At 46.5% G+C, this 13,393-nt stretch overlaps 1 protein-coding gene and 1 pseudogene across 1 annotated transcript in view; one reads left to right on the forward strand and one right to left on the reverse strand.

Moving 5' to 3' along the window:
- Positions 1 to 13,393, reverse strand: part of OSBPL10 (oxysterol binding protein like 10) — a 311,518-nt gene that overhangs the window by 191,995 nt on the left and 106,130 nt on the right. The window lies entirely within an intron of this gene.
- LOC136166318 (large ribosomal subunit protein uL22 pseudogene) lies at positions 11,736 to 12,414 on the forward strand (annotated as a pseudogene).

The following is a 13,393-nucleotide window of genomic DNA, read 5'->3' on the forward strand; positions in this document are numbered from 1 at the left end:
GGCACTGAGTGGGCCACGCCCACTCCTTGCCCAGGCACTGAGCGGGCCACACCCACCTCTGGAAGCAGGACCTGGACAGCCACGCCCACCCTCCTTGCCCAGCGCCCTGGTCAACCCAGCTTCCACCCCACAGGCTGAACTGGTTGGAACCCAGAGCAAGGCATCCCATAAAGGCCTTCCTGACAAAATGCCAAACAGGCAAATTTGTGCCCTATGAGGTTATTCACAATCGTTTTACATGCCAGGACACCTGCCATAAACGTTTGGTGTTTGTTAGTTCCTGAGGGTGGGGTGGTTATAGAGACTGGCATAAGTCTCTGTCATCTTTTCTCCAGGTCTCTAACCCTCCACCTTACCTCTTGCTGAACCACCCACCCTTTCTCAGGGACACATTTCGTTTTCTCTTGCTGTCACTGTTTGTTCTCCCTGCAAGAAATACCCATTCCCCTAACCCCTTGTTCAAGTAATGGCTATATGGCAGGTACAAGGTCTTAATTAAAAACATGGTACACCTCTCCTTCCAAAGGTGAAGATCCCAACTTCCAATAGGCTGGTTCTAACTCCACCCAGGGACTTTTTTCCTCAGTTCTTTAAACAACAACAACTCATGCTCTAACCACCCTCAACTCACCTACTGTGTTTAGAACAAAAAGAAGCCTACATTTTGAAGAACAACCAGGTCCCCTGCCAGAGTCCATTCTCTTAATGGTGCTTCTGCCCCAGAATCAGTGGGAGCAGGGCTTGCCCCCCACATGCCCACTCCTCGCCGCCACCTCTCTGCCCATGTTGTAGGTTTAACACAGAATAGTTGGGAGCATTTCTAGCCAAAAGCTAAGGATGCCGGGCCATCTAAAAGCACGGCACAACAGTCTGTAATACCACCCTCCCACACATTAAAATGGAGTTGGATAAAAGGCACAAACAACCTGGTACTCTTCTTTATTTAATCATATTCTTGGTCATGACATTTTCCTATCATTTAGGAAAAGCTGCAGGTAACAAAACTGATATGGGCCTGAAATTTAGGATCCTTTTAATTACTTAGCAAGAAGTTAAGAGCTGAGTGGACCCAGAGTCCATTTGATGGTTCTTTCCACCCCTCTGCTCAGCCACCCTATGTGTAGTGGCTTTGGCCCAAAGCACAATCCCTCATGGTGACACAGTGGTTGCCATTGCTCCAGGTTCCAAGTCATCACATGTGAATATCCAGAGTAGGAAGGAAGGGAGATGATACTAAGGGACTTCCTCCTTCTGGAAGCAGCTTTCTTCTTTTATCAACCAGAATCAAAAAATCCCCCTTCTGCCCGAAGCAGCCTCCTCCTCACACCCCACTGCTCAAAATGGGTCTTGTGACCATCCTCAGCTACAGGAGGGGCTGGTGGGTGAGTACTGGCCACGAGGGGCTCAGACCAAGCACAATTCATCACCAGGCCTGAGACCACTGGCTGTGGAGCAAATCAGGATTCCAGTGGCAAGAAAAAAGAAGGAATGACTATGAGCTTGGCACTAAATATCTATGATCACAGGCAGTCTCACCAGAATCATGTGTCTAGGCTGCTTGATAGAAAGAACACACTTTGAGTACACAATAAGATGCCAAAATTCTCTTCATTGGGCTTTTGCAGCTATTCTCATGTACCTCAAAGTCATCTAGGAAGCTTCACAGGTGGCGCTAGTAGTAGAGAACCCACCTGCCAATGCAGGAGACTTGTGTTCGATCCCTGGGTCCGAAAGATGCCCTGGAGAAGGAAATGGCAACCCACTCTAGTATTCTTGCCTGGAAAATTTCATTGACAGAGAAGCCTGGCAAGTTAAGAGTCCATGGGGTCATGAAGAGTCAGACATGACTGAATCGACTTAGCATTTAGGAAGCAGACAAGGGCTAAATAAGAGATAAATCTTATATCCTTCACTGTAACAGATTTGGTATATTACATATATGTAATAGACTCAACAAATGCCTCAAACATGAAGAGACAAGGAAAAACAAATACGTTATCTTGTCTTCCAAAACACACAAGGACAAATTCAGTAGAAATATTAAACTTCCGGTTCATTTTCACCATCTCAAAAAAAGTAAAAAGAGCTCATAAGCCTGTCTGGCTCCATCTTTCTCAGAGATGAGATGAGCATTTTAGGCATCATGTCTGTGACACTCACCACATCTGCTCCCTAAACTCAGACCTTACTGACCCCACCATCTCCTGTTCCTGCATCCTTCTGACCTTCCAGGGCACAGAACCTCCATTCACACTGTGTCTTTTATCTGCCACCCTCTTCCCAAGTCCACTCCAGCCCTTCTTGCTGCAGTAAATACCAACTCACTCATGCTGGTTGAATCAGATCCCCCTAAAACTTTTCTCACCCTCCAGAAAGAACACAGGGGCCCTTCCTTTGGGACTGCACAACAGTGGATTTATATCTCAACCAGAAACATTTGTTCTGGATTATAACTCACTGTTTAGCCTTCACATTCCACTCTAAACAGTCTCAATGCAGCAGCCACATGGAATCTGTTCTCATAACCCTGGGGCTGGGAAAAGTAGCTAGCATATACACAGTAGTAGTCCCAAGAAGGGCTTTTTGTTTGCTTGACTTTTTTAATATAAAGGGCATTTACCCCTCACATCAAGTCCTTAAAATCTCTGTGGTCGGCTTCTGTTTGCTTCTTCTTCCTTTTTCTACCATCTTTCATTGTTATTCCACGGCTCAGTTAATAGGGTATGTTAAACTATAAACATAGAGGACCCCCCTGGTGGGTCAGGGACTAAGACTCCACACTCCCAATGCAGAGGGCCCGGGTTCGATCCCTGGTCAGGGAACCTGATCCCACATGCTGCAGCAACTAAGAGTTCACATGCTCCAACCAAGACCCAGCACAGCCAAATATATAAACTTAAAAAAAAAAAAGAAAAAACTATAAACACGTCCATGATCCTTGACAGTTCCTCCCATGGCAGGGGGTGGGGGGTGGTGTCTAGCTCCCTTTCCCCCAAATCTGCTTGGCCTTAGGACGTGTTCTGACCTAGGAACACAATGGAATTGACACTAAATCCATTCCACTCCAAGGCTTCAAGAGGCCTTTCAGTTTCTGTTCTTGCTCCTTTGGGAACCCTGGCCAGCCACCTGTGACCAGAACCAAGGTGGCCTGCCAGGGTCTGAGAAACACTCTTTGACTCCCATCCTAACTACCGGCCAACAGCCAGTATTGTGAGTAAGGCCATCTACGAATACCAGGCCCAACCCACTTCTGCCAGCTGACTACAGACATGCAAGCAGATCACAGGAGAGCCAGTGGGCTCAGCTCAGACGAGACGAGAGGCTCAGCATGGCTGTAAGCTGAATAAAATGGTGGTGGTTTCGAGACATTCTGGTTCAGAATGTCTGTTGCCTGTTACACAGCAGGAGATAACTAGCACATGAGGTCTCAGGATGAACTGGTAACACTGAAAGCTGGAGAGGATCTGAGAATACCTTCTAGTCCAAATCTCTAAAAGGAAAAGCGAAGGAGACATAAAAAAAAAAATATCATAAAACAACTATACTCCAATAAAAAGTAATTTTATAAAGAAAAAAGGAAAACTGAGGCCCAGAGAAACTGAACCACAAACTTCAGGCATACAAAGGCAAGAAAGACTGGGAGATCCCCTTGTTCTAGGACTCACGAGCCTTATCACTTCATAACACACATAAACCAGGCCTTTCTCTACGTCCAAGGGTCTATTATGTACCCAGAAAATACTCACCAGAAGGTTATGAAGAGCATCATGACACATGCATTCCATTCCATGCAGCTGATTTTTTTTTTTTTTAAGACAGATTCATATACTGGCATGGAAAGATTTCCAGGACTATCATGTGACAAATAGAAAAGCAACTCTGTAAAATTCAAAACAGTTTATAAAAGAGGGCCTCATTTCCCTGTCTTGTTGAAAGCAGTGCCTAAGATGTTGACTTTGCACTGGGAACTGAACAGAAGGGCGGAGAGCAAGCAGAAAGCTTCCAACATGTAAAAAAGCAAATCAGAACTCTACTTCCTGTCCACTCCCAAATGAAAGTTAAGTGCGAAAGAAACATGCTTTCTTCTTTTCTGACAGAAATACAGAGGTCCGTAGGACACCCCCACCCCAACTCACCCTCGTGGGCACCTTGAACACACAAAACTGACAATTAAACTATTTGTCATCATCATAATTACAATATGAATAGCGGCTCTCATTCAGCCTCTTTAGAAGTAGTCATTTACTTTTCTTGCAATATCTCTACAAAACACAAGATAGGCAGGCTCCACCTGTTACAAAGTAAGACACTATGGTATAAAAGAAAGCAAATGGCTCAAGGTCAAGGCCCAGGGTGGAACCCCAGAACACCCCCATCTCCTGGCTCTCAGAGCTTAGCTGCCCCCACTCACGTGCTGTGTGCACAGCATCGTGTATTCTGAGATGAGCAGGGGCAACTAACATGACGACTTGCATTGGCTTCAAAAGCCCGCAAATCAGAGCAGCCACCTGAGGTCAGGAGCTGAAGCAGCGGCAAGTCTTCACAAGAGAGAAGACAAGGATTTTTTTTTTTCTTATTTCCAAGGTCAACCAACTCCAGGACTCCTTCATTTTAAAAATTAGATTCTAAAGAAACACCCCCTCAAGTTCAGTTATTTTGGACTGTGCATCCCATTAGCAGAAAGAATATTTAAGCTTCAAATGTGCAGAGAGAATTCCCTGGCAGTCCAGTGGTTAAGACTCTGCAGTTTCACTGCAAGGGGCAGGGGTTCAACCCCTGAGAGGGAAACTAAGATCCGCATGAATATAAACAATTTTAAAAATGTGGAGACATCCTGGGGCCCTGGGAGCCTAGACCATGTTTTCCAAGGTAGACATGAAGGGGAGCTGATGAGTAGATGCACCCTTCAAACCCCCTCCCCAGTTCTCAGGACCGCATTTACCTTTGATGAGCAGGGGTGAGGGGTGGGCAGGAACCTCCCTCCGCCCCCACCCACAGTGGGATGAGGCAGGAGGATGTGCTGCCGGGGGTCCTGATGGTGGCCGAGTGGCAGCAGCCCACGGGGAGCCCCAGAGTCCCGGGCCAGAGCCCAGCCCGGGTCACACACAGGTCGCCAAGCTTCATCCCCCAGTGAACAATCTCTCCGCTTCTTCTCCACCCATCCATGCGGCACAGCACATGAGAGAGATTCAACTTCAGAAACACGTGCCAGGGAGCCACCAGCTGTTCTCAGGTTGTTTGTGCCGAATCCTGGCTAAAGGGGTCCAAGGCTGCAGAGTGTGGGGTCCCCTTCACTCCACGGCTGGGCCTGGGGAACGCCCCCGCCCCCCCGAGATGGCTTGGTGGAGCAGGACCGCCAGTACACCCTTGCTCCACTGTTACACTCTCCTAGTTCCTCACCGCGTCCCTCGTGGGGGGGCGCGACCCAGGAGTCTCCAGACGTGATGGATGGGCTGTCCCGCGCCTGGCAAGGGAACAGGGGCTCTCCCAGGAGTAGAGCCCCAGGTGCACCGCAGCCCCACTGGCCTGCCTGGCTGTGCCCCGTGCACTGAAGCAGGTTTCCAGCAGCCTCAGGTCCGGGAGAGTCTCAGGGGAGGCGGCAACCGGGTGGACATGGCTTCAGGTCTCCCCTCTGCGGTGGCCTAGCCCTGGGGCGACTGGACCTTCCTGAGCCTCAGTTTCCTCTTCAGTGAAGTCCTAGTGAGGGAGGGTGACACCTCCCTCCTAGGACTGTTGGGAAAATTATACGAGGCAGCAGTTCTCAACTAGGGGCGATTTCCTCCCCCAAGCCCCCTTCCCCACCAAGAAGCACCTGCAGCCTGGAGACTGTGTCAACTGGTGTTGGCGTCACTATGGCATCTAGTGGCTGGAGGCCTGGGCTGCTGCAGACTGCCTAACAGCACTCAGGATGCTCTGCACTGCAAAGAGGGATGCAGCCAAAGATGCTGGCAGGGCAGATGCTGAGGAACCCTGGGAGCAGGTGATGTGTGTGGAAGGAATTTAGGAATTTCAGGACACCACTTATCGTTATGATTACAAAGGAAGAACATGTTCTTTTTTGGCATCTGAACAAACTGTTTCCATGGGACAAAAATAGTTTCCTGTTGTTGTTCTTGCTTTTTACTGTCATACACGATGCGGATCTAAGAACTTGGAGCTACCCTATGAGCTGTAAAGGACACGCGCCAGGGAGAGTGTACTGCACACAGTAGGAGCTTAATAAATGCCTGCCATCCAGGGCACAGAGGAAACAGCTTTTGAATTCAAAGAGGTCTGCAGGTCTGCCAAGTAGCAGGGCTGAGGGGGATAAAAAGAAGATGCCATTAAGAGACGCTGCCGAGGGATCTCCCTGGTGGTTCAGTGGTTAAGGATCCACCTTGCGATGCAGGGACAAGGGTTCGATCCCTGGTCGGGGAACTAAGATCCCACATGCCGAGGAGCAACTAAGCCCATGTGCCGCAAGTACTGAAGCTTTGCACACCACACCTAGAGAGACTGCGTGCCCCAATGAAATATCCTGCACAACACGACAAAGATCCCAAGTGCCACAACTAAGACCCAACACAGCCAAATAAATATTCTTTAAAGAAACAGACAGAGAAGCTGCCAAGTAGATGAATGAAACAGATATATCTTAAATGCAGGTTTCAGCATTAGCTGCTGCTGCTGCTGCTGCTAGGTCGCTTCAGTCGTGTCCGACTCTACGACCCCATAGATGGCAGCCCACCAGGCTCCTCTGTCCCTGAGATTCTCCAGGCAAGAATACTGGAGTGGGTTGCCATCAGCAAACTTTTCCAATTGCCAACATGACCAAAGGGGGGTTCAGAGGGAAGAAGATCCTGAAGGTGAATGCCAACCTACTAATGGAACTCAGGGGTCACCGGAAATGTCCCTGTGTCCTAACTCCAAAGGGCTTCCTCATAACCTCTCCAGATGGGTGCCATAGAGTCTGTGGGGAGACTCTAAAAGCAGCTAAGCATAGATGATGCTGGGGGTAAAACTTGTGGTAGAGAACTAGGATCATCAAAACTGTACCACGGGCAAGAGAAGCTGGGGGTGTAGCTGGCTGGCAGAACCAAGAAAATTGCAAAGTGGGGTTACACAGTCACCCTGCGGACCCAAGTCCAGTGGGTGGGTGGGTTAGATGGGTGCTCCAGCCCTGAACCCACTCCACTGATACTAAGGCCAAACTGCGCCATTCACTTTCCAAATATTTTCATTCTTCTACATTAACACATGAAAGATCTATTACTTACAAAATCCTCTTCCCTCCTTGGCCTAAGATCACCCTCCCTGGTAACACTAACACTTCCCTTTTGGGCAAGGCAGGCAGCTTAATTTTAAAATTATGCTTGAGAAGGTATGCAAAATTGTTGCACTTTATTAAGACAATAAAAACTCCCCAAACTTTATCGTTTTAATAAAAGCTGTTCTTAAACTGTGTTTTATTTACTTAATTTGATGGTGTGTTTCGGAGGGTGATGCTTTTACACTTAGTTTTAAGTACACGAAGGGTAATTATCTGTGAAAAATTCTAAAAGAAAAATGGCACTGCACTTAATAGAACATGAAAGTAAAATTGCCCAACAAGAAACAGGAAGATGGAGCCAAGAAGAGTAAATCCTCCGATGGGCCTGTCCAGCTTTACTTCCGGGAGTTTATCAAGCTCAAACCCCCTGTATTGGATGTTTCCCCACACAGACCTGCTACTGAGAAACACAGACAGAACCTCAGGATGCTCTGCTTCTCAACCTGGGACCCTTCTACCTGAGGGTCTCAAACGAAGATAAAATTCATCTCGCTTCTTACCCAACAACTTGGGGAAAGAAACAAAACATGTTTAAATATTAAATCAAACTAGTATATTTACACAGTAAGATGAATGAGTTGGAATTTTTTTTTTAATACATGGAATTTCTAAAAATGTTATCAGGTAATCAGCATGAACTCCCTTCAACCCCCAGTGGAGAAACCCTGAACCCACCTGGGGCCCCCTACTCCTCCACCAACTACCCCAGCACCAGAGGTTTCGCCCAAGGAAGAGGTCAGGCATGCTCACCCCTCATCCCTGATGAGTTCAAACACAGGGGTGGGGGAAAGGAGCTCTTCCCCCAAACAGCATTAAACTTTAAACACCTCCAACCACAGCAAGGATAATCAATTCAGAGAAACAAGAATAGAAGTCTCATGTGAATTGGCAGGAATCTGGAATTATCGAATATCTTCGAGAACATTTGGTTTTTAAGACTTTCAAGGGCAGACTATAAAGAGAAGCAGGTGAACCGCTGGCTGCCTGGGAGAGTTTCTGTCTGCAGATAAAGAGCCAACGTGACCGTGGCCTGAGAGCCACAGCACTTAACCACACAGCCTCAGCAACACTCTTTAAAAAGGAAACTTTCATGAGGCTAAATTTTAACCATTTGAGTAACTTACACTTATATATGTCAACTAACAACATGAAAATTTCAAATAGTATCAAAATCCCTACTTTCTTTCAACTCCAAATCTTCAGTTTTCCCTCTTCTTTCCCAGAGGCAACCACTGCTACAAGACCCTTGTGTGACCTTCCAAAGACTGTATGTTGTGTATTTCTACTTGCTCTGGCTTTTTCTGGTGTTTCTTTTTTATGTAATAATTGTATTTGTTTTTGGCTGCACTGGGTCTTTGCTGCTGCATGCAGGCTCTCTGGGTGCAGACAGCGGGGACTCCTATTGCGGTGTGTGGGCTACTCACTGCAGTGGCTTCTTCTGCTGCAGAGCCAGGCTCCAGGGTGCTCAGGCTCCAGTAGCTGTGGTGCATGGGTTTAGCTGCTCCTCAGCATGTGGAATCTTTCTGGACCGGGAATCGAACCTGTGTCCCCTGCACTGACAGGTGGACTCTTGTTTACAGACCACCACGGAAGTCCTTGGTGTTTGACCGGCTGAATGATTTGGTTCCACAATGGTACACCTTCCCCCACAGTGTTCCTCTTCAACTTTCCATCCATTTTAATGTTGGCTATTAAAATAGGTAAAAATGTCTCTTCTGGGGCTTCCTCGGTTAGCCAGTGGTTAGGACTCAGCACGTCCGCTGCCAAGGGCCCAGGTTCAAACCCTGGTCAGGGAACTAAGATTCCATATGCAGTGTGGCACAGCCAAAAAAAATTTAATTTAAAAAAGAGAGAGAGAGATTAAGCTACTCTAAATGACAAAACTGGTTAGCTGCTGCGAGTGGTCCAGGCAAAGCCAAAAACCGGGTCCTTTGACCCCAATTCCTACTCCACTATATCGATGTCCCATTTGTTTTCAAAAATTTTACTCATGTCAAAAAAGATGAGAAAAGTGAAGAAACAAGCGACAAAATAGGAGAAAATAACTGCAAATTATGTATCTGTTGTGTCTGGGTAGCCAGAATATATCAAGAACCCTCACAAATCAACAACTAAAAATAAGTAATGACAAATGAATTAAGTAGACATTTTCCCAAAGAAGATACATGAATATCTTCTTCCAAAGAAGATAAGCATGTGATGAGATGCCCAATATTATCAGTCATTAGGGAAATGCAGATCAAAACCACAATGACATACAACTTCATTCCCACTAGAACGGCTATAATCGAAGATTGACAAAATCAAGTGTTGACAAGAGGTGGTGAAATTGGAACCCTCGTCCATGGGGAACATAAACAGGGCCAGCTGCTTTGGAAGACAGTGTGATAGCTCCTCCAAGAATTAAACAGAGTTACCATACAACTCAGCAATTCCACTTTTAGGCATATACCCTAAAGATTAAAAAATACATGTACACAAAAACCTGCGCACAAACGTTCACAGCAACACCATTCGTAACAACAAAAAACTGAAAGTCAGCCGAATATCCATCAACTGATGAATAAAAAATGTGGCCTAGCCAAACAATGGGACATTATCCAGCCATAGGAAGGAATGAGGGGATATATGTATGCTTTCAGCTGATTCATGTTATTGTCCAGCAGATAATAACACAACATTGTAAAGCCATTAAACGCCAATTTAAAATAAATAAAAATCTTTTTTAAAAAAAGAATGAAGTCCTGATTCATGCTACAACATGGAGGAAGCTTGGAAACATTATGCTAAGTGAAATCAGTCAGACACAAAAGGCCACACAGATAATGACCGTTTACATGAAATGTCCAGAACAGGCAACTCTATAATAGAGACAGTGGTTTGTGGTTAGCAGGGGCTGGGAGAGGAGGCGGGTGGAGGCGGACGCTTGGCTGCTGATGGGAACAGGGTGATCAAAGATTCTGGGCTGATACAGTGCTGTGGCTGCACAACTCCACAAATATACTAAATTTACACTTTTAAAGAGTAAATTTTACAGTATGTGAATTATATCTCAAACCTTTTTTCAAAGATGGCAGTCCTTGCCAGCTATTCCAGCGTGGGCAGGCATATTGTCATCCTTTCTGACCTATGAAACGTGGTAATAAATTAGTTGTACCTGCCTCGCAGGGCTACTGGGAGAAATACCAAAGATCACCCAAGAAAAGCCCCTCCCTTAGTATCTGCACATAGAAATAGGCTGATAAGAGTCCATTTACTATTATTTCCTTTTCCCCAAAATGTGTTCCATTTGATTGCTATTCTCTTCTCTTTAAAAAAAAAAAAAAAAAAAAGTCAGGACACATTTTGTTACTCTTGAATGATTTTTGGCTACAGGAAGCTCAGAGCTCTCTCTACATTAAAAAAATTAAAAAAAAAAAACCTCCACTGCCATGTGTGAAATAGATCGCTAGTGGGAAGCTGCTGAATAGCACAGGGAACTCAGCTCCATGCTCTAATGGCCGAGAGGGGTGGGTTCGGGGGATGGGTGGGAGGGAGACTCAGGAGGGAGGGGATATATGTATACTTATAGCTGATTCACCTCATTGTGCAGGAGAGACACACACAACATTGTAAAGCAACTGTATTCTTAAAAGAAGAGTCCTCAAATACTTAATCTAATATAAACTACTGTAATATTCAAGGAAAATTAGAATACAATAACTTGAATATAATTTAGGGAACCCAAATCCAGCACCACTATTCACTACTAACACTCCTGGTACTCATACACATGCCAAGAGGAGTGAGGCAGAGGAAGCAGAGCTGACATGATTATTAAGTGCTGCAAATGCACCAAGTGCTTTATCTCCATCACGACTTGTCGTGACAGTGGCAGATATGGAGGCAGCAGCCCTGATTTCCCCACAGTCCTGGCTGTTAAGGACACAGCTCACATGTGCGGGTGTGTGTGCACGCACGCGCTCACACACACACACACACACACACACACCCTACCGCGAGAAGCGCGGTCATACAGGTGTGTCTGGTACACACAGGAGCACTGGGAGAGCAGATCCACTCTGAGCAGGCAGGTCACGAAGGCATCAAAGAACTCTATGAGCCTTGACGACCACATGGTATTCACCCCAGGAAGGAGAGGGAGAGGCAGCTCCTAGCGCCGCAGACAGCACAGAAGCAGGAAGGACTGGGGTGTGCGGGGGCGAGTGTCTGGAACACCGTGTGCATGATGGTGGTGGGGGAGAAAGCAGACCTGACCCATCAGGGGCAGCTCTGGACTTCGTCTTAGGAAGAGGGTGCCGGTAAAGTTCGTGTGCACCAGTGGCAGCACCACGGGCACCCTGCCCTTGCTCCTCTGTGCCTCACAAAAGCTCAGACTAGCTTTCCCAGTAAGCAGCCTCGAGGTGACCACTGAAAATGGCTTGCTATGCACCTGACCCAGAAAAACCCCACAAAACCGTGCAAATCAAGAGCTTCACGGTCATTTTAAGAACACTTGAGAAGTTGCCCAGGTGGCAAAGGATATGCATGTTCAAAAAGCCACCCAGTATGTGAAGGGTGTTCCTAAATTCACAGAAGTGATGGACCCCACTCTGTCGATCCAGTGAAAGAGCTGGTAGGTGTGCCCAAGTCCAACAGTGGGACTGGATGCAGGGTGGATGGCCCCAAACGAGTGCTGAATTTTTACTGCATGTGTTCAAAAATGCAGAGTAGGACTTCCCTGGTGGTCCAGTGGTTAAGACTCCACCTTTCCAATGCAGGGTGTGTGCGTTCAACCCCTCATCAGGGAACATGCAGTATGCCACAGGGACCAGTCAAAAAAAAAAAAAAAAGAAAACCCACAGAGAGTAATACTGAACTTTAGGGTCTAGATATAGATCGCCTGAACAATGAGCACATCCAGGTGAACAAAGCCCCCAAGATGGGGCGCAGGACTTGCAGAGCTCACAGTCGGACCAAGCCATACATGAGCTCTCCTGGTCACACTGAGATGATCCTTACTGAAAAAGAGCAAACTGGCCCTAAACGAGGAGAGCAGATTTTACAGAAGAAAAAAGATATTCCAGGAGAAACTGAAGAAACAAAAACTTATGGCCCAGGAATAAATTCTGCAAAAAGATAAATGCAATTAAAATTTTTTTAAAAAAAGAGAAACACCTAAAACTAGTTTTCCTGGTGAACAGCTGCAGTGAGGAGAGTATGGAGAGGAGTCTGATCACATGAGAACACCAGTTCCTGCTTTCAGCCAAGTACGGTCAGGGTCGCTGTCACATAGTCAAGGCCACGGGAGAAGTGAGAATGAATAGGATGCTCAATGCCAAGGCCCGGGGTGGTAGACGAGAACTCCCGACCAGGAGGTTGCAGGGGAAGCCCTCAAGGAAGGACAGAGGGGGTGGGGAATGCCAATCAACCTTTTCAGATTTAAAGAAAACAAAACACTGTCTACAGCACAAGAACAGGTTATACTGGACACTGGTAAGCTCCTCCTTGGAAACCATAAAGCCCTAACTGGGGCTTCATCAGCTCTGCCCCACAGAACCTTCCGTGATGATGGAAAACATTCTGTCCCTGTGCCGTCTAGTACTGCAGCCATCAGCCAAGCATGGTTCCTGGGCACCTGGAAAGTGGCCGAGGCTGAGAAACTGGATTTCAAATTTAATTTCAAATAATTTCCATTTAAACAGCCTCACTTGGCCTGAAGCCTTCATACTGGACCACAGAGTTTTAGAACCTACCTCTTGTCTGAGCACGCACACACACACGCTTGCCCTATTCCTTACAGCCACTGTTTTTAGACATGAGGAGCAGAAGGAGTTTGGGTTCCTCTCCCACTTTTTAATCATTCTGTTACTTTTGAGCTGTTCAAATTGTTCAGAGGGATCTCAAACTTTTTTACTCATAAAAGAGAAGTATTTGATATCTTTTGTCATATTACTCCCCCAACTCTTAGCATTCTCTCAATGAGCCAGCAGCAGAGGCCCCTCTAGGTAAACAGAACCAGAGGGATCAGCTCATATGTCTTCATGATTACCATGAATATTCTGATGTGCATTTCTGTGCAGATGGTTGGATAAGGTGGGGCCG

This window comes from Muntiacus reevesi, chromosome 4, assembly GCF_963930625.1.
Source record: "Muntiacus reevesi chromosome 4, mMunRee1.1, whole genome shotgun sequence".
In the NCBI taxonomy this organism is placed as follows: domain Eukaryota; kingdom Metazoa; phylum Chordata; class Mammalia; order Artiodactyla; family Cervidae; genus Muntiacus; species Muntiacus reevesi.